We start from the raw sequence: 25686 nt of genomic DNA, 5'->3' as shown, positions 1-25686 counted from the left end.
AGGACTAGGGGGGGGGAGGGGAGGGGAGGGGGCGAGACGGGGGGAGGGGAGGGGAGGGGGCGAGACGGGGGGAGGCGAGAGGGGAGGGGAGGGGGCGAGACGGGGGGAGGGGAGGGGAGGGGGCGAGACGGGGGGAGGGGAGGGGAGGGGGCGAGACGGGGGGAGGGGAGGGGGCGAGACGGGGGGAGGGGAGGGGGCGAGACGGGGGGAGGGGAGGGGAGGGGGCGAGACGGGGGGAGGGGAGGGGAGGGGGCGAGACGGGGGGAGGGGAGGGGGCGAGACGGGGGGAGGGGAGGGGAGGGGGCGAGACGGGGGGAGGGGAGGGGAGGGGGCGAGACGGGGGGAGGGGAGGGGAGGGGGCGAGACGGGGGGGGGGGAGGGGAGGGGGCGAGACGGGGGGAGGGGAGGGGAGGGGGCGAGACGGGGGGAGGGGAGGGGAGGGGGCGAGACGGGGGGAGGGGAGGGGAGGGGGCGAGACGGGGGAGGGGAGGGGAGGGGTGAGATGGGGGGAGGGGAGGGGAGGGGTGAGATGGGGGGAGGGGAGGGGAGGGGTGAGATGGGGGGAGGGGAGGGGTGAGATGGGGGGAGGGGAGGGGTGAGATGGGGGGAGGGGAGGGGTGAGATGGGGGGAGGGGAGGGGGAGATGGGGGGAGGGGAGGGGTGAGATGGGGGAGGGGAGGGGTGAGATGGGGGGAGGGGAGGGGTGAGATGGGGGAGGGGAGGGGGAGATGGGGGGAGGGGAGGGGGGAGATGGGGGGAGGGGAGGGGGGAGATGGGGGGAGGGGAGGGGGGAGATGGGGGAGGGGAGGGGGGAGATGGGGGGAGGGGAGGGGGGAGATGGGGGGAGGGGAGGGGGGAGATGGGGGGAGGGGAGGGGTGAGATGGGGGGAGGGGAGGGGTGAGATGGGGGGAGGGGAGGGGTGAGATGGGGGGAGGGGAGGGGTGAGATGGGGGGAGGGGAGGGGTGAGATGGGGGGAGGGGAGGGGTGAGATGGGGGGAGGGGAGGGGTGAGATGGGGGGAGGGGAGGGGTGAGATGGGGGGAGGGGAGGGGTGAGATAGGGTGAGGGGAGGGGTGAGATTGTTTTTGTCGGCCGACTGCCAGGTCAGCCCGACAATTATGCCCCCGGGTTCGGCCGGGCCGCCAACAGGCAGCCTGGCATCTCCCCTTGGGCCCGCTCCCTCTTGGAACCTCTCTAGGGTTGATTTTACAATCATAGTCCCGGAAGGTGTACTCACTAACCGGGAATGTACACTTAAAAATCAGGGGGTACTCCCCATAAATCAGGGGACACTCCCCATAATATTCCCGGCCTGAAAGTGCTGAGCAGCATGACAGCGATTACCCAATCGGGCAAGGCTTGGTGTTCTGGGACACAATGATACGCTGGGACCTGGAGTGTAAAATAACCGGTAGAGTTAGTGTCGGTGACACATCAATATCCAGAGAGGGAGAGGATGGGGGAGCGATTCCAATGCTGTCCCAGTGCTGTGCATTTAGTTCTGAAGCAGTGTCTCACCTACAACAGGAACCAGTTCCTTTCTCCATCAGATGCTAACTGATCCACTGTGAGTGTCCACGAACTGTACGGCTGCCTAGTGGCTATTGGATTGAACCAGCAACCCAGCAGTCTGAAGTTCCATTCACAGCCTGGCAAATTGTGATGTTAACCCAATAAATCCAGCTAACAATGACAAAAACTCTTGGATTGTCATAAGCAGCCCATCATAGTTCACTAATGTCCTTCTGTGAAGGAAAGCTGCCATCTCTCCCAGAGCTGCATTACACGTGACTCCAGCCCACACTTCAGCGAGGGTTTTCCGTGATCACCAGCCTGCAGTGGGGTAAAACAGCGTCTACACTTCTTAAGTACGTCATTGGCTGAAAAGCGCTTTGGGACATCGTATGGCTGTTAAATACGTGATAGAAATAGCCCCACCCCCCAACATTGGCTACACACAGCGCCCCCCCCCCCCCCAAACATGGCTACACACAGCACCCACCCCCACAACATTAGCTACACACAGGCTCAACCCCAGGAGGATCTCCCCCTTTAGTACCTTGCGACAGGATAAAAACACCGCCCTCAGGGCAACGACGGGTGAGCAATAAATGTATCCATCCACATCCTGAGAAAAAATGTGTTATTTGGCTCGGTAGCGCCCAGTTTCTCAGCGCTACAGGTGCCGTTTTGTGCCTAAAAGGGCATCCGCGCTGCGCGCACACGTTTAGTGTGCACTGCACCGGCCGCTACTTTGCTGAGGGCTCGAACACGGACACTGGGAACGTGCAGCAGAAAAATGCAGAGTACACGGATCGTGATGACATTCAGCGCTTTGATTTGACACCAGCGCTGTCATTTTCAGCCTCAACACTGCAGCTAAACCCTCTCTTAAAGATGCAGAGCCGAACACGCGCTCAGTCGCAGGAATGACGCCCCACTGGCGCGATTTAAAGGGATCATCACCAACTTGCAGCTTACTTGCTGATTGATTTCTCCTCGCTCCTGGTGTGTTTGTAGAAGTGTTTGGTGGTTTGTTATCTGATTTGAAGTTGCTGAAATCTCCAGGGAGCGTGTGGCAGGTTTAGTCAAGGCTTCTGCTCAGGCCAGTTGCTCCCAGACATGAGTGCTGTAGTTTGTATTCCCCTCGGCCGGCAGCATGACGGGGAGAATGAGCAGAGGCCACACAGAGCAGGACCAGCTGCTCGAGGAGGGAGGAGGAGGAATGGAGAAGGGCTCTCAGCGGGATGCCATATCAACTCTGGGTCTTCAGGGAGCAATTCTCCCACCTCAACCTCAGCGAGGAACAGCGTATGTGACATCTCTATTTGTGTCCGTTCTATTTCCCGCACCTCTGCTCTCACCCCTTCCCCTCCCTCTCAGAACCACGATAGGATTCCCCTTGTCCTCACCTTTCACCCCACCAGCCTCCACGTTCAACGAATCATCCTCCGCCATTTCTGCCACCTCCAGCGTCATCCCACCACCAATCACATCTTCCCCTCCCCTCCCCTCTCAGCATTCTGAAGGGACTGTTCCCTCTGCGACATCCTGGTCCATTCCTCAATCACCCCCAGCACCCCCTCCCTTCTCACAACACCTTCCCGTGCAAGCGCAGGAGATGCAACATCTGTCCTTTTACCTGCTCCCTTCCCACTATCCAGGGCCCCAAACACTCCTTCCCAGTGAAACAGCGATTTACTTGTACTTCTTTCAATTTAGTATACTGTATTCGCCGCTCACGATGTGGTCTCCTCTACATTGGGGAGACCAAGCATAGATTGGGTGACCGCTTTGCGGAGCACCTCCATTCAGTCCGTAAGTGTGACCCTGAGCTTCCAATCACCTGTCACTTTAATTCTCCACTGCATTCCCACTCTGACCTCTCCATCTTCGGACTCCTGCACTGTTTCAATGAAACCCAATGTAAGCTCAAGGAACAGCATCTCATCTTTTGTTTAGGCACTTTACAGCCTCTGGACTCAACATCGAGTTCAACAATTTCAGAGAGTAACCGCTGCCAATCTTTCGCTCCCTTCCCCCCCCCCAGGGCCAGCTCCCTGGAGGGCTGCACAGGACTCAGATGAGGACTTCAATGGGCCGAGGGAGGAGGTGAAAGAGGAAGAGGAAGAGGAGGGGGCAACCAACACAGAGCCTTTCTGGCCCGTGATCACTCGATCCAATTGCAGTACCAGTGAATGCAATGCCAATTCCTCATTCACCCACAGATCCACACCCTATCTTCCCTCTGTTACTGACCATCACAGCGTCCTCTTGGCCACAATGCTACAAAGCCATCACAAAACAAATACTCCACACCTGCTTTATACATCAAACAATCAAATATTACATGATAAAGTCAACTAATCTCCCTTAGTGCCTGTATTCCGTGAGCCTTTGCCTATCCCATGCTCCCTGCTCCCACGCAGTGCTACCCCAGTGGCTGCAGCAGGGCTGGTGGAAGGCTGATGACTTTCACTGGGGGCGACTACAGATGGCCTTGCACGATGACCTTGAGTAGCTCTGGGCCTACAAGGCCCAGCTACAGACTGCACCACCTCAGCCTGGTGGCGGCAGTCTGGGCTGGCTGGCTGACAGGCAACAGCAAGGCACTGGCAGAGTGGCAGGGTGGGAGGACAAATGCTGCCATGCACAGAGGATGGCAGGTTCGTGCTCCACGGAGCCACTGCCACTCCCCCGGGGCGGGGCCTCAGCATTGCTAGTGATTTGTTGAACAGCTTGATGGACTGCTGTGACACCCTGGAAACCCCTTTCATGGTAAACTCAGCCATGACAACAGTCTAGTTTGCGTGGCAGCAAGCTGAGCTTCCCCTGCAGCACTCCGACATTGGGTGGCTACTGTTTCTGCTGCAATGGAAGCTGAGACATTGGCCATCAGACGCTGCATCATAGCTGGGTCCACAGGTATGCTAATGGAGTTGTCCATCACTTCCCTGCTGGAAAGTGTGGGCTCCAAGCTCTGCGCAAAGCCCTGTGCAAGGTTGGTGCCGGACTCCTCCACGCTCCTTGACATTGTACTCAGGCTTTCTGGCAGGCCTGCCAATGCACCAACATTTCATTGTGCATACACATCAGCATTCTTCTGTAGGCCGGCCCATTGAAGTCCTCATCTGAGTCTTGTGCAGCCCTCCAGGGAGCTGGCCCCTGCGCTACCCTTTCCCCCTGCCCTGGCTGCAGGACATCACGTATCTCATCACGTGCAGGTCCCACCTCTAACCAATCCTCTACAGTACGCTGAGTGTCAGTATCTGATCTGCTGGGGGTGAGTATGCAATCGAGTGATGGTGTGTCTTCTGCATCACTTCCTGCTTCCTAAAAGCATAAGAACATCAGAATTAGGAGCAGGAGTAGGCCACACGGCCCCTCGAGCCTGCTCTGCCAGTCAACAAGATCATGGCTGATCATCGACCTCAATTTCACTTTCCCGCCCGATCACCATATCCCTTGATTCCCCTAGAATCCAAAAATCAATCGATCTAAGCTTTGAATATACTCAATGATTCAGCATCCTCTGGGGCAAAGAATGCCAAAGATTCACAACCCTCTGAGTGAAAAAATTCCTCCTCATCTCAGTCACCTGCCCTAATTTCTCCTTATGCCTCGGTGTCAAATTTTTTATCTCAAAGTACCCCTGTGTAGTACCTTGGGACGTTTCACGACATTAAAGGCACTATCTAAATACAAGTTGTTGTTGTTGTAAATGGCCGACCTCTTATCCTGAGACTATGCCCCACAGTTATAGACACTCCAGCCCAGGGGAAACAGCCTCCCAGCATCTACCCCGTCAATCACCCTCAGAATGTTATATGTTTCAATGGGATCACATCTCATTCACCTAAACTCCAGAGAGTATTGGCCCATTCTACACAATCTCTCCTCATAGGACAACCCTCTCATCCCAGGGATCAATCGAGTGACCCTTTGTTGTACTGTCTCCAAGGCAAGTATGTCCTTTCTCAGATAAGGAGACCCAAACTGTGCACAGTACTCCAGGTATGGTCTCACCAAGGCCCTGTACAATTGTAGCAAGACTTCCTTACTCTTATACTCCAACCTCCTTGCAATAAAGGACAACATGTCATTTGCCTTCCTAATTGCTTACTATACCTGCATGCTCGCTTTCTGTGTTTCATGTATGAGGACACCTAAATCTCTCTGAATCAACATTTAATACTTTAAAAAATATTCTATTTTTCTATTCTTCCCACCAAAGTGAATAACCTCACATTTCCCTACATTATACTCCACCTGCCACCTTACTGCCCACTCACTTAAACTGTTTATATCCCTTTGTGTCCTCACAGCTTACTTTCTCACCTAACTTTGTATCATCAGCAAACTTGGATGCATTGCACTCAGTTCCTTCATCTAAGTCATTGATATAGATTATCCAAGCATTGATCTTTGCAGCACCCCACCAGTTAGAGCCTGCCAACCAGAACATGATCCATTTATCCCGACTCTCTGTTTTCTGTTCGTTAACCAATCCTTTGTCCATGCTAATATATTACCTCTAACCCCAAGAGCGTAGCAACCTTTTATGAGGCACCTTATCGAATGCCTTTTGGAAATCCAAATATACTACATCCACTGGTTCCCCTTTAACTACCTTGCTAGTTTGATCCCCAAAATAACTCAAATAAATTTGTTAAACCTGATTTCCCTTTCATAATAACAAGCTGACTCTGCCTAATCATATTATGATTGTCTAAGTGCCCTGTCACCACTTTATTATTAATGGATTCCAGCAAAAGGACATAGACAGGCTAAGTGAGTGGGCAAAAATTTGGCAGATGGAGCATAATGTTGGAAAGTGTGAGGTCGTGCACTTTGGCCGAAAAAAATCAAAGAGCAAGTTATTATTTAAATGGAGAAAGTTTGCAAAGTGTTGTAGTACAGCGGGACCTGGGGGTACTTGTGCATGATACACAAAAGGTTAGTATAAAGGTACAGCAAGTGATCAGGAAGGCCAATGGAATCTTGGCCTTTATTGCAAAGGGATGGAGTATAAAAGCAGGGAAGTCTACATTTGTACAGGGTATTGGTGAGGCCACACCTGGAATACTGCGTGCAATTTTGGTTTCCATATTTACTAAAGGATATACTTCCTTTGGATGCAATTCAGAGAAGGTTCACAAAGTTGATTCCAGAGATGAGGGGGTTGACTTAATGAGGAAAGGTTGAGTAGGTTGGGCCTCTACTCATTGGAATTCAAAAGAATGCGAGGTGATCTTATCGAAGTGTATAAGATTATGAGGGGGCTTGACAAGGTGGATGCAGAGATGATGTTTCCACTGATGGGGGAGACTAGAACTAGAGGGCAAATTCTCAGAGTAAGGGGCCGCTCATTTAAAACTGAGATGAGAAGAAACATAGAAACATAGAAAGTAGGTGCAGGAGTAGGCCATTCGGCCCTTCAAGCCTGCACCAGCATTCAATATGATCATGGCTGATCATGCAACTTCAGTACCCCATTCCTGCTTTCTCTCCATGCCCCTCGATCCCTTTATCCGTAAGGGCCACATCTAACTCCCTTTTGAATATATCTAACGAATTGGCCTCAACAACTTTCTGTGGTAGAGAATTCCACAAGTTCACAATTCTCTGAGTGACGAAGTTTCTCCTCATCTCAGTCCTAAATGGCTTACCCCTTATCCTTATACTGTGACCCCTGGTTCTGGACTTCCCCAACATCGGGAACATTCTTCCTGCATCTAACCTGTCCAATCCCGTCAGAATTTTATAATTTTCTATGAGATCCCCTCTCATTCTTCTAAATTCCAGTGAATATAAGCCTAGTTAATCCAGTCCTGCCATCCCTGGAATCAGTCTGGTGAACCTTCGCTGCACTCCCTCAATAGCAAGAATGTCCTTCCTCAGATTAGGAGACCAAAACTGCACACAATATTCAAGGTGTGGTCTCACCAAGGCCCTGTACAACTGCAGTAAGACCTCCCTGCTTCTATACTCAAATCCTCTCGCTATGAAGGCCAACATGCCATTTGCTTTCTTTACTGCCTGCTGTACCTGCATGCCTACCGTCAATGACTGATGTACCATGACACCCAGGTCTTGTTGCACCTCCCCTTTTACTAATCGTCACCATTCGGATAATAATCTGCCTTCCTGTTTTTGCCACCAAAGTGGATAAGCTCACACTTATCCACATTATACTGCATCTGCCATGCATTTGGCCATTTACCTAACCTGTCCAAGTCACCCTGCAGCCTCCTAGTATCCTCCTCACAGCTCACACTGCCATCCAGCTTAGTGTCATCTGCAAACTTGAAGATATTACATTCAATTCCTTCGTCTTAACATATATTGTAAATAGCTGGGGTCCCAGCACTGAACCCTGCGGCACCCCACTAGTCACTGCCTGCCATTCTGAAAAGGACCCGTTTATTCCCACTCTTTGCTTCCTGTCTGCCAACCCGTTCTCTATCCACGTCAATACATTACCCCCAATACCACGTGCCTTAATTTTGCACACTAATCTCTTGTGTGGGACCTTGTCAAAAGCTTTTTGAAAGTCCAACTACACCACATCCACTGGTTCTCCCTTATCCACTCTACTAGTTACATCCTCAAAACCGCTAGAAGATTTGTCATGCATGATTTCCCTTTCATAATTCCATGCTGACTTGGACCGATCCTATCACTGCTTTCCAAATGCGCTGCTATTACATTTTTAATTGATTTCAGCATTTTCCCCACTATTGATGTTTTCTCTCTCCCTCCTTTTTTAAAAAGTGGGGTTACATTAGCTACCCTCCAATCCATATGAACTGAACCAGAGTTCATGGAGAAATGTCTTTTCTTACAGGGTTGTGGATCTGTGGAATTCGCTGCATCACAGAGCTGTGGAAGCTGGGTCAATGAATAAATTTAAGACAGAAATAGACAGTTTCTTAAACGATAAGGGAATAAGGGGTTATGGAGAGTGGGCAGGGAAGTGGTCCTGAGTCCATGATCGGATCAGCCATGATCTTATTGAATGGCGGAGCAGGTTCGAGGGGCCGTATGGCCTACTCCTGCTCCTATTATGTTCTTATGTCCTTATTTTCGAGATGATGATGTCAGGCTAACTGGCCTGTAGTTCCCTGTTTTCACTCTCACTCCTTTCTTGAATAATCTAGCGAATTCTAGAAGATCACAACCAATGCATCCACTTTCTCTGCAGCACACCATCAGGTCCCGGAGATTTGTCAGCTTTTAGTCCCATTAGTTTCTTAAGTTACTTAATTACTTTAAGTTCCTCACTTTCATTAGCCCCTTGGTTCCCCACTACTTTTGGTATGCTTTTTGTGTCTTCTACTGTGAAGAAAGACACAAAATATGTGTTTAAAGTCTCTGCCATTTCCTTATTCACCTGTCTCAGCCTCTCAGGAACCAACACTTCTTTGTGCTACTCTCGTCCTTTTTACACATTTGTCGATGCTCTTACAATCTGTTTATATATTTTTTGCTGGTTTACTCTCGTATACTATTTTCTGCCTGTTTATCATTTATTTGGTCATCCTTTGCTGCTTTTTAAAACTCCCCCAATCCTCAGGTTTACTATTATTCTTTGCAACATTATAAGCCTCTTCTTTTCATCTTATACTGTCTTTAACTTTAGTTAGCCACTTTTCCCCTGGAGTTTTTCTCTCGCTTGCACTTCCTGCTCCTCCACCGTTGCTGGGCCAGCTTGCAGTTCTTGGCTGTCTGAAAGGACAAAGGCAGAAGCAGAGGGCTGTGGTGAGGGAAATGGGGGAGATTTGTGCTTGCACCATCTGCAGCTTGTAAATCAGAAGAGATTGTGGGATGAGGGGGAAGTGGGGTGTGAGAAGGAGGTCATCATCGTCATCATAGGCAGTCCCTCGGAATCGAGGAAGACTTGCTTCCATTCTAAAAATGAGTCCTTAGGTGGCTGAACAGTCCAATACGGGAATTGCAGTCTCTGTCACAGATGGGACAGATAGTCGTTGAGGCTAAGGGAGGGTGGGACAGATTTGCCACACACTCCTTCCGCTGCCTGCGCTTGATTTCTGCATGCTCTCGGCGATGAGACTCGAGGTGCTCAGCGCCCTCCCGGATGCACTTCCTCCACTTAGGGCGGTCTTTGGCCAGGGACTCCCAGATGTCAGTGGGGATGTTGCACTTTATCAGGGAGGCTTTGAGGGTGTCCTTGTAACGTTTCCATTGCCCACCTTTGGCTCGTTTGCCGTGAAGGAGTTCAGAGTAGAGCCCTTGCTTTGGGAGTCTCGTGTCTGGCATGCGAACGATGTGGCCTGCCCAGCGGAGCTGATCAAGCATGGTCAGTGCTTCAATGCTGGGGATGTTGGCCTGGTCAAGGACGCTAACGTTCGTACGTCTGTCCTCCCAGGGGATTTGTAGGATCTTGCGGAGACATCGTTGGTGGTATTTCTCCAGTGACTTAAGGTGTCTACTGTACATGGTCCATGTCTCTGAGCCATACAGGAGGGCGGGTATTACTACAGCCCTGTAGACCATGAGCTTGGTGGTGGATTTGAGGTGAGAAGGAGGATTAGGTATGTGGTAACATTATTTGTATTGTTTCAGCCCCATTACTGGCCACAAGCTCAGTGATGGCCACTCCGATTTTCTCCAGCATTATCACATCCATGGGAGGTTGGGTCAGGCAGACATGCCTGTCTCCCTGCGAGTATCCCCTCCTGCCTCTGATTATGAGCCACCTTGTGCTGCATGAGAAAGGGAAGTGTGTCAGTGAGTGTGTTGCAATGTTTTTGGGTGATTAGCCTGTCATGGTTGAATAGTTGACAATGTGTGTGAGCTGTGAGATTTGGGATTGAGGCTTGGAGCAGTGCTAAGTGTGTGAGGGTGAGGTAAAGCTATAAATGTGAGATATGAGTTATGTTTGGGATTATTGGCAGATGAGCGATGGGAGTATGGTGCATTGAGCAGTGTGTGAGACTAGTGGTGCAGATGGTGGGATCTGGCATTTGAAGATGTAGTCACTGATCTTGACCACACGTGTGATGTCATTAAACTTCTTCCTGCACTGTATCCAGGTCCTCGGGACTACACTGCTTAGATTGACAGTGACAGCTATCTATTCCCTTCTCAGTGCCTGCTTGGCCTCCTGGCCCCCGGTGGATAGAGAACTCCTCTCCTCCTGTTCACCTCCTGCAACAGGGCCTCGAGTGCTGCATCAAAAAATCATCGCGTCCTCTCTGCTATGTTGCACAATCTTCACTCTTCCTGTAGGTCACACACTTCGACAGCGAATTCCAATACTTGCTGCAGCCAGAATTCACCTCCCCTTTCAGAGGTGCAGACTAGCTTTAAAAAGTGCAGGCTAGCTTTAATTGGTGCCTTTGGCCCCCTGCTGGGTCGTGCAGCCAGTCAACAGCGCGTTTACCGCTGGGCTCCACATTGCTGTCATTTAAATTAGCAGGCAGCACAAAGTTTGCCTGTTGCCTGCGTTGGAAGGAACGTGCGTGGGGTAGTCGCACAACGCGATACCCGCACCCGTTTTTGGGACGCATCCAACTTCTGGGCCATAGTGATTCATTTGTATTGTGCTGCACTCTGGAGATGAAATTTCTTGCGCTATGAGTCCTGAATACGCCTGTGGGTTTCTCCAACTAAATAAAGACTCTATTAGCTCTTTCCTCCCACCCGAGTACTAATAAACTGGCTTTCACACCAGATGGTTTCCATTTGCCTCCATTACCTCAGTGCTTGATGTGATTTATAACTGCTGTGGCTCACACTGTGTTTGAGGCACCAAGCACAAAATGTTTCCTCTAACTTTTTTTGGGTGCGTGGTCCCTTTAAATTGGCTGCACGGCCGCGACCATTGGGGGAATCTTGGTGAGCACGCCATGCAGAGACAGGCCAGGCACACCTTACACACAGCAAGGAGGTAACAAAACCCTGCTTCAAGTATTGTCGTGGAATCTGCACGAACAAAAGTTTAATCTCCCTTTGCTGAGTCAGGAGGGTGTAGTTTCTAATCCCACTCCTTGAGCACATAACGCAGGTGACACCTCACTTCAGTACTGAGGGAGTGCTGCATGGTCGGAGGTGCCGTCTTTCAGATGAGACGTTAAACCGAGGCTCTGTCTGCCCTCTCAGGTGGACATAAAAGATCCCAGGGCATGATTTCAAAGAAGGGCAGGGGAGTTCTCCCTGTTGTCCTGGCCAATATTTATCCTTCAAAGAGAAAGGAGAAGGCAGCAGTACAGGGTAGCGATAGGGGTAATGACAACCAGAGTGTGACAGGAAGGGACCGAGCGTATAAACATAACAGTGCACCAGAAAGTGGGGTCAGAGTAGGGAAACATAGTAAAAAGACAAAATTAAAAGCTCTTTATCTGAATGCACGCAGCATTCGTAACAAGATAGATAAGTTGACGGCACAAATAGAAATAAATGGGCATGATCTGATAGCCATTACAGAGACATGGTTGCAAGGTGACCAAGGCTGGGAACTGAATATTCAGGGGTATATGACAGTTTGGAAGCTTAGGCAGAAAAGAGAAGGAGGTGGGGTAGCTCTGTTAATAAAGGATGAGATCAGTGCGTTAGTGAGAAATGATACTGGCTCAGAAGATCAAGGCGTAGAATCAGTTTGGGTGGAGATAAGAAATAATAAGGAAAGTCGTCACTGATGGGCGTAGTCTACAGGCCCCCTAACAGTAGCTACACTGTAGGACAGAGTATAAATTAAGAAATAATGGAGGCTTGTAAGAAAGGTACGGCAATTATCATGGGAGATTTTAATCTTTATATTGATTGGACAAATCAAATTTGCCAAGGGAGCCTTGAGGAAGAGTTCATAGAGTGCATCCGGGATAGTTTCTCAGAACAATACATTGTGGAACCAAACAGAGAGCAGGCTATTTTAGATCTAATAATCTGTAATAAGACAGAATTAATTAATGATCTCATAGTAAAGGATCCTCTCGGGAAGAGTGATCATAGCATGGAAGAATTTCAAATTCAGTTTGAGGGTGAGAAATTTAGGTCTCAAACTAATGTCCTGAACTTAAATAAAGTCGATTACAAAGGTATGAAGGCAGAATTGGCTAAAGTGGACTGGTAAAATAGATTAAAAGATAAGACAGTAGATAAGCAGTGGTAGACATTTAAGGAGATATTTCATAATTCTCAGCAAAGATATATTCCAGTGAAAAAGACTCTAAGAAAAGGATGAACTATCCGTGGCTAACGAAGGAAGTAAAGGATTAGTGGGAGGCCAGAGGATTGGGACATTTTTAGAAACCAGCAAAGGACAACTAAAAACATAATAAAGAGAGAGAAGATAGTTTATGAGAGTAAACTAGCAAGAAATATAAAAACAGACAATAAGAGCTTCTACAGGTATATAAAAAAGAAAAGAGTAACTAAAGTAAACGTTGGTCCCTTAGAGGATGAGACTGGGGAATTAATAATGGGAAACAGGGAAATGGCAGAGACTTTGAACAAATATTTTGTATCGGTCTTCATGGTAGAAGACACTAATAGATAATCAGGGGGCTATTGGGAGGGAGGAACTGAAAACAATCACAATCACCAGAGAAAAAGTACTCGGCAAACTAATGGGACTAAAGGTGGACAAGTCCCCTGGGCCTGATGGTCTGCATCCTAGGGTCTTAAAAGAAGTGGCTTCAGAGATAGTGGATGCATTGGTTGTGATCTACCAAAATAGCCTGGATTCTGGGGAAGTCCCAATGGATTGGAAAACCGCAAATGTAACGCCCCTATTTAAGAAAGGAGGGACACAAAAACAGAAAACTATAGACCAGTTAGCCTAACATCTGTCGTTGGGAAAATGCTGGAGTCCATCATTAAGGAAGTAGTAGCAGGACATTTAGAAAATTTCAGCATGGTTTTTATGAAAGTAAAACCATGTTTGACAAATTTGCTGGAATTCTTTGAGGATGTAACGAGCAAGTGTCTCTTTCTCTCTCTCTCACCCAGTCTCTCTCTTCCCACTCTCGCTCTCTCTTCCCAGTGTCTCTCTCTTCTCAGTCTGCCTTTACCACCTAGTCTGTTTCTCTCCCTCAGTCTCTCTCTCTCTCTTCAACCCCACCCCCCCTCCCAGTCTCTCTCTCCCCCAGTCTGTCTCTCTCCCCAAGTTTCTCTCTCTCCCTCAGTGTCTCTCTCCCACTCCCCAGTCTCTCTCTCTCCCCAGTCTCTCTCTCCCCCAGTCTCTTTCTCTCCCCAGTTTCTCTCTCCCCCAGTCTCTATCTCTCCCCCAGTCTGTCTCTCTTCCCAGTCTCTCTCCCTCTCCCCCAGTCTCTCTCCCTCTCCCCCAGTCTCTCTCTCCCCAGTCTCTCTCTTTCTCTACGCCCCCAGTCTCTCTCTCCCTCCCTCCAGTTTCTCGCTCTCCCTCCAGTTTCTCTCTCTCACCCAGTCTCTCTCTCCCCCACCAGTCTCTCTCTCCCTTCACTCTCTCCCTCTCTCCCCGTCTCTCCATCTCTCCCCCATTCTGTCTCTCCCCAGTCCCTCTCTCTCTCTCCCCCAGTCTCTCTCTCTCCCTCTCTCTCCAGTCTCTCTCTTTCTCCCCAGTCTCTCTCTCTCTCTCCCCCCAATTTCTCTCCCCCCAGTATCTCTCTCCCTCTAGACTCTCTATTCCCAACAATCTGTCTCTCCACTATGTAATGTCTGTAGCTCCACATTGTGGACTCCTGTGGCACTGCAGCCAGTGTTGTTTATAATAAAGGGACCAGGTCACCTGACTGGTGACTTCTGGAAGATTCTGCCATCTTAAGGCTGTGTGTGCTGTGAGCTCTCTGGAAATATCACAATGGCGATGATGATGGGATTAAACGGATAAAACAAAGTTGCAATTTTTGTTGGTGGAGGATTCAGCCAGCCGACAGAGTGACTTTGAGAGCTTCTCTGTTTTGATTAACAGCTACAAATCCAAGGTGAATCACAAGCACACTTGTTTGAACTGCAAGAGTCTAGATGGCCACGCCTATGCGGGAATTTCAACTTGACCGTGAAAGTTTCGGAGCATATGTAGAGCGGCTAGAAACATTTTTCACTGCAAATAATATCATCAAAGTCCCCGATGATGAAAACCATAACTGGGTGGTGTTGGAACGACAAAGGGCTATTTTCTTTACTGAAGCAGGGCCCGAGGTGTATGAAACCTTGAAAAATTTGCTTGTGCCTGACAAGCCAAAGGACACAACTCTTAAACAGAACAGCACTACAGCCCTTGGAAATTGCTGAAATTTATCATTTCAGAATACAAGATCAGTTAACTGAAGAAAATATCAGTGAGTACATTGTAGCATTAAAAAAGTTATCTATTCGCTGTAATTTCAGAAACTTTCAGGACCGAGCATTGCGTGATCACTTTGTTTGTGGGATGAAAAATGATGCGATCAGAAGAAAGTTATTTACAATGCCTAACTTGACTTTTGATTTAGCCATAAAAATCATTTTTGATTTTGTCAGACAGCTATGTCAATGATCATGGCCGACCAATATTCCCAAGAATTTCATACTATTTTCAGTCATCAGATAATCGAGGTGACTCGCCTGCAGGTTAAAAGTAAAAGGTGGTTGGGCCCCAAAGTCTCAGAAACTGGCAATGGTAACAGAGCATTGAAGTCCTGGTATTGGTGCCTGGGACAACACATTGCCCAAAGTTGTTCAATGTGAAGGCAGAGTGTTTCTTCTGCAGGAACATTGGGCATCTTGCGAAGGCATGCTGACTGAAGGGTAAACCAGCTTTCAAAGCTATGAGTAGAAATCTCTAGAGACTACATAGCATGGAAGAACAACAACAGGATGAGGAGGTTTTAGAGCTACACATCATCAGGAGCACGAGGTTAATGTACAGCGATTTGAAAAGTATCATCATCCACATAGATGTTGCAGGAACCAAGATACCCATGGAAATCGACACTGGTGCATCCGTGTGTGTAGTACCGGAGTCACTATACCTCGACAAATTGCGTGATTTCCTATTGGAGAAAGCCAAGATAGAGCTGCTCGGGAGAGAACATTCCTGTGGTAGATCATATCACCGTACCAGTGAAATACAAGGATGAATTTCAGAGCTTGCCTCTAATAGTAGTGGCAGGAGACAAGCCTGCCTTACTAGGTAGAAATTGGTTGGGATCACTGAAGCTGGATTGGAGTGAGATTTTTTGTGTTGAAACGAGATTTGCATCAAGAATTATCCAAAGGTGTTCTGCAAAACAGGCAGTCCAATCCAAGGCTTCAAGGCAAGTGTCAGGGTACAGAGGATGCTAGATCGGTTACTGCAAGCCACGTTCTGTACCATATGCACTCAAGGAAAAAGCTGAGCAAGAACTCAAAAGACTAGAGACTGAGAAAATTATCTCTAAGATAGATCGATGTAATTGGGCTACACCCATTGTTGTTGTACCTCAGTCCGATGGTAAGGTAAGATTGTGTGGTGATTATAAAGTAATCATAAACCAGGTTCTAGAGGGTAATCAACCCAATATATTGTCAAATGTAGAATATTTGTTCACAATACTGAAAGGTGGTCAGATCTTCTCAAAGTTGGATCTTACGAATGCCTACTTACAGCTTGAACGAGATGAGAAGTCTAAGTCATGTTTGACTATAAATACTCATCTAGGCCTATATCAACTTAATAGGCTACCGTTTGGAGTGTCTTCCGCCCCTACCATATTACAAGGGGTGATGAACCAGATTTTGCAAGGTATTGAAGGGGTAATATGTTATTTAGATGACATACTAATTTCAGCACCAAACAGGCAAATTCATAACAACATAGTGAATGAAGTTCTCAAACGGCTAGAGAAGCACAGAGTATCAATGTCTGCTTGTAAGTGTGAGTTATTTCAAAACTCCGTGGAGTACATAGGGTACAGAGTAGACAAAGATGGTTTACATCCAACCAAGGGAAAGCTGGATGCAATCAGAAATGCACTCATTCCCAAGAATGTCACTGAACTTCGATCATTTTTGGGTCTTTTGAACTATTATGGGAAGTTCCTACCAAATTTAGCTACAGTATTATATCCACTGAATGAACTATTGAAAAAACAGGTCCATTGGAAGTGGTCAAAAGAATGTGACACAGCATTCAAGGAATGTAAAAGCAAATTGGTGGAGAGCACCATGTTAGTTTACTGTGACATATCTCAGGAGATCAAGCTAGCATGTGATGCTTCTCCGTATGGAGTTGTGGTAGTGATCTATCATGTATTACATCGTGGGGAGGAGAGACCAATTGCTTTTGCTTTACGCACTCTCAGTGCCAGTGAGCGTAATTATGCGCAAATCGAAAGGGAAGCTTTGGCATTAATTTTTGGGGTAAAGAAGTTCCACAAATACTTGTACGGTCGTAAGTTTACCTTTGTTATGGACCATAAGCCCCTGACAGCAATCCTCCATCCAACGTCCCTAGTTCCAACATTAACTGCAGCCCGAATGCAGAGATGGGCTTTGATTTTGTCAGCATATACATGTGATATTGAAAACAGATGATCAGCTGACCACAGTAATGCTGATGCTATGTCTAGATTGCCTTCCCCATCACAAGTTACACCCGATAGGGAAGAAGTGTTCTATTTTTCATACATTGATGAACTGCCAGTCACAGCTGAAGAGATTGGTAGAGCAACCAAACGTGACCCAGTTATGTCAAAGGTGTATGGTTATATTGCAAATGGATGGCCAAACCAGGTAACAAAGATATTCATCCATTCTTCCTTCATAAGATAAAGATTGTATCATGTGGGGTGCAAGAGTGGCTATCCCAAATAAATTCAGGTCCAAATTATTAGGAGACCTCCATGACCAGCACCTAGGAATGTGCTTGAGCAAGAGTTTTGCACACAGTTACTTATGGTGGCCAGGTCTAGATAAAGATATAGAGTACATCGTGAGTCAGTGTACGACATGTCAATTGGTAAGCAAGCAACCACCATCAGTGTCATTACAGCCATTGAAATGGCCTCCCAGGATGTGGTAAAGGCTACATATTGATTTTGCTGAGGTTGAAGAACAACGATTGTTCATTCTGATTGATAGCCATTCGAAGTGGGTCGATATTCATCCATTCTTCATTCGTAGGAGTGAATTGCCAATCGATAAAAATTGTATCGTATGGGGTGTACAATACGCTCTCATCAAACAGATGTTGGATCCAAATCCAAAGAAACGACAGTTGTCATTGGACCACACCTTGGCTAATTTTCTAATTACATATCGTAATACTCCTCACACAACTACAGGTAGAACACCAGCAGAGTTGTTTCTCAAACGAAAGCCACGAACCAGATTCTCGTTGTGAAAACCAAACTTGGCACAGTCCATAGAAGAGAAACAATTAAGACAGAAAGAGAATCATGATAGAGGTAGGGTAAAAGAGAGAAGTGTGAAATTAAACCAGAAGGTGAGAGTAAAGAACCATCACCATAAATGGTTAAAGTGGTTACCAGGAAGAGTGGTGAAGATATGTGGTCCTCGCACATATTTGGTCAAGATGTTTGAACATGGACAGGCTAGGTTTGTTCACATTGATCATATTTTACCTACAGACGTAAAAGTAGTTGAAGGTTGAAATGATTCAATTATTTCTGACTCATCAGATAGTTTTGATATAAGTAAAGTACCAGTAGCAAATCCTACATCAAATGTACTGGAAACAAGTCTAAGAGAAAGTCAGAATTTAAGTCTGAGTCCGAGTCAGGCAGACAAACAGTCTGAAGTTAGGAGAGTTCAAATGCAAATTAAGGGCATCCTTTAGCGGACAACTTTCCTCAGGATCAGCCTCGAATGAGTTTAAATTCGACACCATGTTTGGAAGGTTCTGTTCGAGAGTGAAGGTATTCTCTTCGAAACAGAAAACAAGTGGTTAAGCTTGATTTGTCAATATGGCAAGATAAGCCCATATCTTTTGTTTTGTATAAACATGCAAGTTCTAGATGATGTTTATTTTGTTATAATTACTTCTTCATTAAGAAGGGAGAAGTGTAATGTATATAGCTTCACCTGTGGACTTCTGTGGCACTGCAGCCAGTGCTGTTTATAATAAAGGGAACAGGTCACCTGACTGGGGTGAATTCCGGTATGTTCTGCCATCTTAAGGCTGTGTACGTTTCTGTGAGTTATTGAAAATATAACAAGTTTCATAATCTATCTTCCCTCTCTATAATTTTTTTAGTCATTCTTTGCTGTTTTGTAACAGTTTCCCAATCTTCTGGCCTCCCACTAGTCTTGGCCACATTGTACGCCCTTGTTTTAAATTTGATACCCTCCCTTATTTCCTTAGTTAGCCCTTCTCTTACAGTTTTTCCTTCTCATTGGGATATATTTTTGTTAAGAGTTATGAAATATTTCCTTCAATGTCTGCCATTGCTCATCAACCATCCCACACTTTAATCTATTTTCCCAATCCACTTTAACCAACTCTGCCCTCATTCCTTTGTAGTCTCCTTTGTTTAAACTTAGGACATTGGTTTGAGATCCAACTTTCTCACGCTCCTACTGAATTTGAAATTCAACCATGTTATGGTCACTCGTTCCTAGAGGATCCTTTACTAGGAGATTGTTTATTAATCCTGTCTCATTACACAGTACCAGATCTAAGATAGCCTGATTCCTGATTGGTTCCGCAACGTACTGTTCAAGGAAACTATCCCGGATACACCCTGGCCAATTTGCTTTGTCTAATCAATATGAAGGTTAAAATCATCATGATTATTACCGTTCTTTTTTTACAAGCCTCCATTATTTCTTGATTTATACTCTGTCTAACAGTGTGGCTGCTGTTAGGGGGCATATAGATTACATACAGCAGCGTAGATAATTGAAATCTCCCATTATCACTTCTATAGTTCTTGCACCTCTCTGTAACTTCCCTGCAAATTTGCTCCTCTATATACGTCCCACGAGTAGGTGCCTATAGAATGCACCTAGTTGTGTAATGGCAACTCTATTGTTTCTTAACTCTAACCAAATAGATTCTGTCCTTGAACCGCCCCAGGACATCCTCTCTCTCTAGCACTGCAAAGTTCTCCTTAATCTGTTCTATCTTCCTCTTTCTAAACTCACTCGCGTGTGGCACCGGAAGTAATCCGCAGATTACTACTTTATGAAGTCCTGCTTTTTAATCACTTTCCTAGCTCCCGAAAATCTGCCTGCAGGACCTCATTCCTCTTTCTACCCATGTCGTTGATACGGATATGGACCACAAACTCTGGCTGTTCACCCGCCGCTCAATGACACCCTTAACCCTGATACCAGGGAGGCACCATACCATCCTGGAAGCATGGCTGCGGCACAGAAAGGCCTCTCTGTTCCCCTAACTATCGAATCCCCAACCACTATTGCTTTTCCGATCTTACTCCTCCCCTGCTGTACAGCTGAGCCACCCATGGTGTCGTGGACTTGGCTCTGGCTGTACTCCCCAGAGGAACCATCGCCCTCAGCAGTACCTGTTATATGCACACAGGGGACTCCTGCACTACCTGTCTGGTTCTCCTTGTCTGTCTGGTGGTCACCCATTCCCTCTCTGCCTGCACACCCATATGCTGTGGGGTGATCACCTCCTGAACCGTGCTATCCCCGTAGCTCTCAGCCTCACGGATGCACCGCAGTGACGACAGCTTCTGCTCAAGCTCCAAAAACCAAAGCTCGAGCTCCTCCAGCCGACGGCACTTCCCGCACACGTAGTTATCCAGGACATGGGAAGCGCCCTGGTCTTCCCACATGGCACAGGATGTGCATTCTGATTTCTGTACTTGTGCCCCTAAATCTCTCTGGTCATCCAGAGTTCCTGGCTTCTCACTATTTCGATAATATTCTGATTTATTTTTCTTAGATCCAAAGTGGATGACCTCACACTTCCCCACATTGATCTCCATCGACCAGTTTGTCACAGTCCCTGTCCCGTTGCAACTTTTAGCTTCCATCTACACTATTTACTTCGGTTAATTACACCTAACTTGGTGTATCCAGCTATTTCTTCATAAATGGTAGGATACTGAGAAGTTTGGCGGAACAGAGGGACCTTGGAGTGCATGTCCACAGGTCCCTGAAGGTAGCAGGCCAGGTAGATAAGGTGGTTAAGAAGGCATACGGGATACCTGCCTTTATTAGCCGAGGCATAGAATACAAGAGCAGAGGGGTTATGCTTGAACTGTATAAAACACTAGTTAGGCCACAGCTAGAGTTCTGTGTGCAGTTCTGGTCACCACATTACAGGAAAGATGTGATTGCATTAGAGAGGGTACAGAGGAGATTTACGAGGATGTTGCCAGGACTGGATAATTTTAGTTATGAGGAAAGATTGGATAGGCTGGGGTTGTATTCTTTGGAACAGATAAGGCTGATTGGAGAATTATTTGAGGTGTATAAAATTATGAGGGGCCTATGTAGAGTGGATAGGAAGGACCTATTTCCCTTAGCAGAGGGGTCAATAACCAGGGGGCATAGATTTAATGTAATTGGTAGAAGGTTTAGAGAAAAATTGAGGAGAACTTTGTTCCCAGAGGGTGGTGAGGGTCTGGGATCCACTGCCTGAAAGGGTGGTAGAGGCAGAAATCCACATCATATTTAACATGTACTTGGATAGGCACTTGAAGTGTTGTAACCTACAGTGGGAGTGGGAGTAAGATGGATGTCTCTTTTTCAGCCAGCATAGACATGCTGGGCTGAATGGCCTCCTTTGGTGCTGTAAATGTCTATCATTCTATGATCCATCCCAATCATTTCTAAATATAGTGATAATCTGAGGTCCCTGGAGGAGACCAATTGTCACATCCTGCCAATTGTAGTATATACCCATTATACCTACTCTCTGTCTCCTACCTCCCAACAATTCCTATCATGTCACTAGGTTGCCTCCAATTCCACGCACTCTCATTTTTGTTAACAGACTCTATGTGGAATCTTATTGAATGCCTTTTGGAAGTCCATATAAATAGCATCCATCGACACTCCTTTACCCTGATGCTGCTGGGTGTATACTATGGACCACCAGATAGTGGGAAGGAGATGGATGAACAAATCTTCAGGCACATTTCAGAAAGATTTAAACTCAATGGAGTAATGATACTGGGGGACTTCAAATCTCCTCATATAAACGGGGAAAATCAATGCAAAAGGTAAGGAGGGGAGGAGTCGTGAGATGTGCACAGGGGATCTTTCTTGATCAGAATGTTTCCAGCCAAAGGAAGGAAGTATTGCTGGATCTAGTGCTAGGGGATGGAATGGGGCAAGTGGAGCATGTTTCAGTGGGACAGCATTTGGAAACAGTGATCACATATCTTTAGATTTCGAGTAGTTATGGAAAAGGACAAGGAACAATCAAATGTGAAAATACTCAACTGGAGGAGGGTTAATTTCAGTGGAGTTGGAAAGGGACATTGAGAGATTGCCCAGCTGGATTGGAATCGAAGATTATCAGGTAAAACTAAGTCAGCAATAGGAAGCATTCAAGGAGGAGATAGTTTGGGTACAGACTAGACACATTCCCATGAGGAGACAAAGAGCCAAGCCAGAGTTCCCTGGATGACTAAAGATTTTGGGGTGGAAATTGGTTCACTTAGCGCCCCGGAAAGGGTGGGAACAGGGGCACTAAAGGGGTTCGGAGCCGTGAGTATGGGGATTCGTGCTGTTCGCCACATTCAGCGTGCCAGTGCCGGTGGCGATGTGCAGTACTGGGAGTGTCGAGCCGCCATGCAACGCCCCCGGTTTCAACAGCTGATGATTTTTGTTTGCCGCTGACCCTGTAGCACCCTGTAGCGCACCCTAGTGGGACCACCTGGGAAAGCGGGTGGTCCAAGCTGTTCCGGCGGCAGGGAGGGAAGGAATGACTACATCCGGTAGTGTGATTGATCTTCTTTTTGTGATTTATGCTTATGTGGGTGAGCAAGGTATCGGAAATGTTTTGTGTGTTTTTTCTGATGATTCTTTTTTCCAGGGATGCTTCTCTCAGGGCGCTCCGAGGCCGGCTCTTTATCTGTGGATTTGCACTTGCCCAGCCGGCCTAGCGCCCTGAGAGTGGTGTGGAACGCCTCCCTTAGCCCTCCCCCCCACACTCAGGGCACAGCTGGTACACTGTGTGGCTACAGACACAAACCATTTCCCACCCCACTGCCAACAGTGCCTGGATTAGTCTCTGAATGATCTTCCACCTTGTAGAGACTAAAATGAAACAGAAAAAGGAGGCTTACGATAAATGTCAAAACACAGCAGAGAATCAAACAGAATACGGAAAATGCAGAGAAAGGATATAAGAGGGGCAAAGAGAGAGTATGGAAAAGATTAGTGGGTAACACAAAAGGGAAAATTAAAGCCTTTTATAAACATATACAAAGTAAAAGGACAAAGGAGGGGTGGGACCAATTAGGGAGTAAAGAATACATGTTCTTGTGGAGGCAGAGGGCATGGCTGAGGGACTAAATGTACCTTAGAGAAGAGGATGCTGCCAATGTAGCAGTAAAGGAGGAGGTTGGAGAGAAATTGGATCAGATAAAAATAGATAAAGAGGAGGGACTTCAAAGTTTGGCAGTACAGATTGCACCTCTCTTATGCGGTACTCCTTTAACCGGCAACCTTCCTTGTCCGGTATCATTCCCAGCCCCGGGGGGGTGGGGGCCAGGGCGGGGGATGGTGGGGAGGGGTGGTGGGCGCATGCGCAGGACACAGCCGGTTCATTGACAGCAGCATTGTCAGCATTACCCAGTCATCGACATTTAATACAGCAGCCTTTTTTCTGTTAAATCTTTCCCCCTCTCTCCGGCGCTCCCCCTCCTCCCCCCACCCCCACAACGGTCGCCGGACCCAGAATGCTGCGCAATAGGCTTCTGCACAACGTCGTTGTCAGCAGCATTGTCAGCATCGCGAGAGAGGGAGGCCTGAGATTTCAGCATGGTGCTTTCCCACACTTCCCATCACACTTCTTGGCTCTGTCGAGAGCTGCTGCTTTGTGTCAGTGGTGTCCTGGCAGCGCCGAGAAGGAGCGTGGTGGGAGTTTTGGAGCCGGAGCATGACGGAGGCAGTCGGGGCACAAGCGCTGTCATCAGGACCGGGTAAGTCGAGGGTCGGCGTGACCTCCTGTTATCCAGCAAATCCTCTTATCCGGCACAGGCAACGGCCCGAGGGTGCCGGATAAGAGAGGTTCAACCTGTACTCAAAGTAGGAAATACACCCAGTCCAGATGGGATGCATCCTACGTTAGTGAGGGAAGTAAGGATGGAAATAGCAGAGGCGCTGGCCACCATCTTTCAGTCCTCCTTAGATATGGGAACAACTGGATGGTTCTAAATGTTACACCCCTGTTCAAAAAAGGGGAGAGGGATAAACCAGGCCAGTCAGCCGAACATTGTTGATGGGAGAACTTCCAGAGACAATAATCAGGGACAAAATTAATAGTCACTTCGAAAAACATGGGTTAATAAATGACAACAAACAAAAAACTGTGAAGTGATACGTAAACTAAATGGTACAATTTTAAGGGGGGTGGGTGCAGGAACAGATAGACCTGGAGGTGTGTGTACACAAAAACTTTTAAGTTGGATGGACACATTGAGAAGGCTGTTAAAAAAACATACGAGATCCTGGACTTTATAAATAGAGGAATATAGTACAAAAGTAAGGAAGTCATAATAAACAGTGTTTATAAATCACTGGTTAGGTCTCAGCTGGAGTATTGTGTACAATTCTGGGCACCGCACTGTAGGAAGGATGTCAAGGCCTTGGAGAGGGGGCAGAGGAGAATGACTAGAATTATATCGGGGATGAGGGACTTCAGTTACACAGAGAGACTAGAGAAGCTGGGATTGTTCTGCTTAGAGCAACATTCCCCTAAAGTGCATGGCCACGCATCAATCGGAAGGTCCCATGCAGGCTGCTCACAAGCTACAAGATACTGCACAAATTTAAAGGGACCATGCACGGAAACAAAAGAGAGGGAACATTGTTCAGGGGAGGTTTGATAGAGGTGGTTTGATAGGGAGGTTTGATAGAGGTGTTCCAAATTGTGAAGGGATTTGATTGAGTAAATAAGGAACAAGACGCTCCACTGGCAGAAAACTCGGTAACCAAAAGACACAGAATTAAGATCATTGGCAAAAGATACCAGGGGGGAGATGAGGAAATTTTTTTTATACAGCAAGTAGTGATCTGAAATTCACTGCATCATCATAGGTGGTCCCTCGAAACGAGGATGACTTGCTTCCACACCAAAAAAGGATGAGTTCACAGGTGTTTCAATGAAGGACCTAATATTCCAGGTCCTGAACTACATCCTGAAGGGTGGAAGATGCCTGTGCGTGGATTTTTTTAATGTGGGGTAGCTGTTGCACACCAGCCACCACACAGCCTTGATAGAGCTGGGTCTTGGTCCAGTGGCAAGGATTAACCAAGATGACTGGAGACCTGCTCTGCTGCACGGACCTAGTGAACACACATATCACATTGTGGGCTGGCCCATGCTGGCCCCTAACTCTCACTGCATGAAAGGCAGATTCAATGATAACTTTCTAAAGGGAATTAGACATATATTTAAAAATGAAAACGGCTATGGGAAAAGAGCAGGGATGTGGGACTAATTCGATAGCTCTTTCAAAGAGCTGGTGCAGGTATGATGGGCAGAATGGCCTCCTTCTGTGCTGTATGATTTTATGAGTCCTGGGGACTCCCTGCAAATATTGACACACTCCTGGGGACTCCCTACAAATATTGACACACTCCTGGGTTGCAGTACAAATATTGACACACTCCTGGGGATTTCCTGCTAATATTGACACACTCCTGGGTTGCAGTACAAATAGTGACACACTCCTGGGGACTCCCTGCAAATATTGACTCACTCCTGGGTTGAAGTACAAATATTGACACACTCCTGGGGACTCCCTGCAAATATTGACACACTCCTGGGGACTCCCTGCAAATATTGACTCACTCCTGGGTTGAAGTACAAATATTGACACACTCCTGGGGACTCCCTGCTAATATTGACACACTCATGGGGATTTCCTGCTAATATTGACACTCTCCTGGGGACTCCCTGCAAATATTGGCACTCTTCTACAACTCTTTTGTTGCAAACAAAAAATAAACGTTAAATCAAATGTCCCCTTATTAAAGAGGGGGGGGGGGACGACACACACTCCAAACAGTTTCCAAGTGCTTTTTTGTTTTTGTTTGTGTTTTTTTTTGGT

At 47.2% G+C, this 25686-nt stretch overlaps 1 protein-coding gene across 15 annotated transcripts in view; it reads right to left on the bottom strand.

Annotated features, from left to right (window-relative positions):
- Positions 1–25686, bottom strand: part of col16a1 (collagen, type XVI, alpha 1) — a 618256-nt gene that overhangs the window by 591811 nt on the left and 759 nt on the right. For 8 of the 15 annotated variants that reach the window (XM_070899268.1, XM_070899266.1, XM_070899271.1 and 5 more), the window contains exon 1: positions 1520–1880. The exons of 1 other annotated variant lie outside the window; for it this stretch is intronic. The gene's annotated coding sequence lies outside the window, so the exon portion shown is untranslated. Of the gene's footprint in view, positions 1–1519; positions 1882–2060; positions 2369–25686 lie in introns of those variants that run through there. 6 more of the 15 variants (XM_070899260.1, XM_070899263.1, XM_070899273.1 and 3 more) reach the window with 2 other exon arrangements.

Source organism: Pristiophorus japonicus, chromosome 14 (genome assembly GCF_044704955.1).
Source record: "Pristiophorus japonicus isolate sPriJap1 chromosome 14, sPriJap1.hap1, whole genome shotgun sequence".
Taxonomy (NCBI): Eukaryota; Metazoa; Chordata; class Chondrichthyes; family Pristiophoridae; genus Pristiophorus; species Pristiophorus japonicus.
The sequence above is the reverse complement of the archived record's forward strand: the minus strand, read 5'-3'. Positions and strand labels throughout refer to the sequence as shown.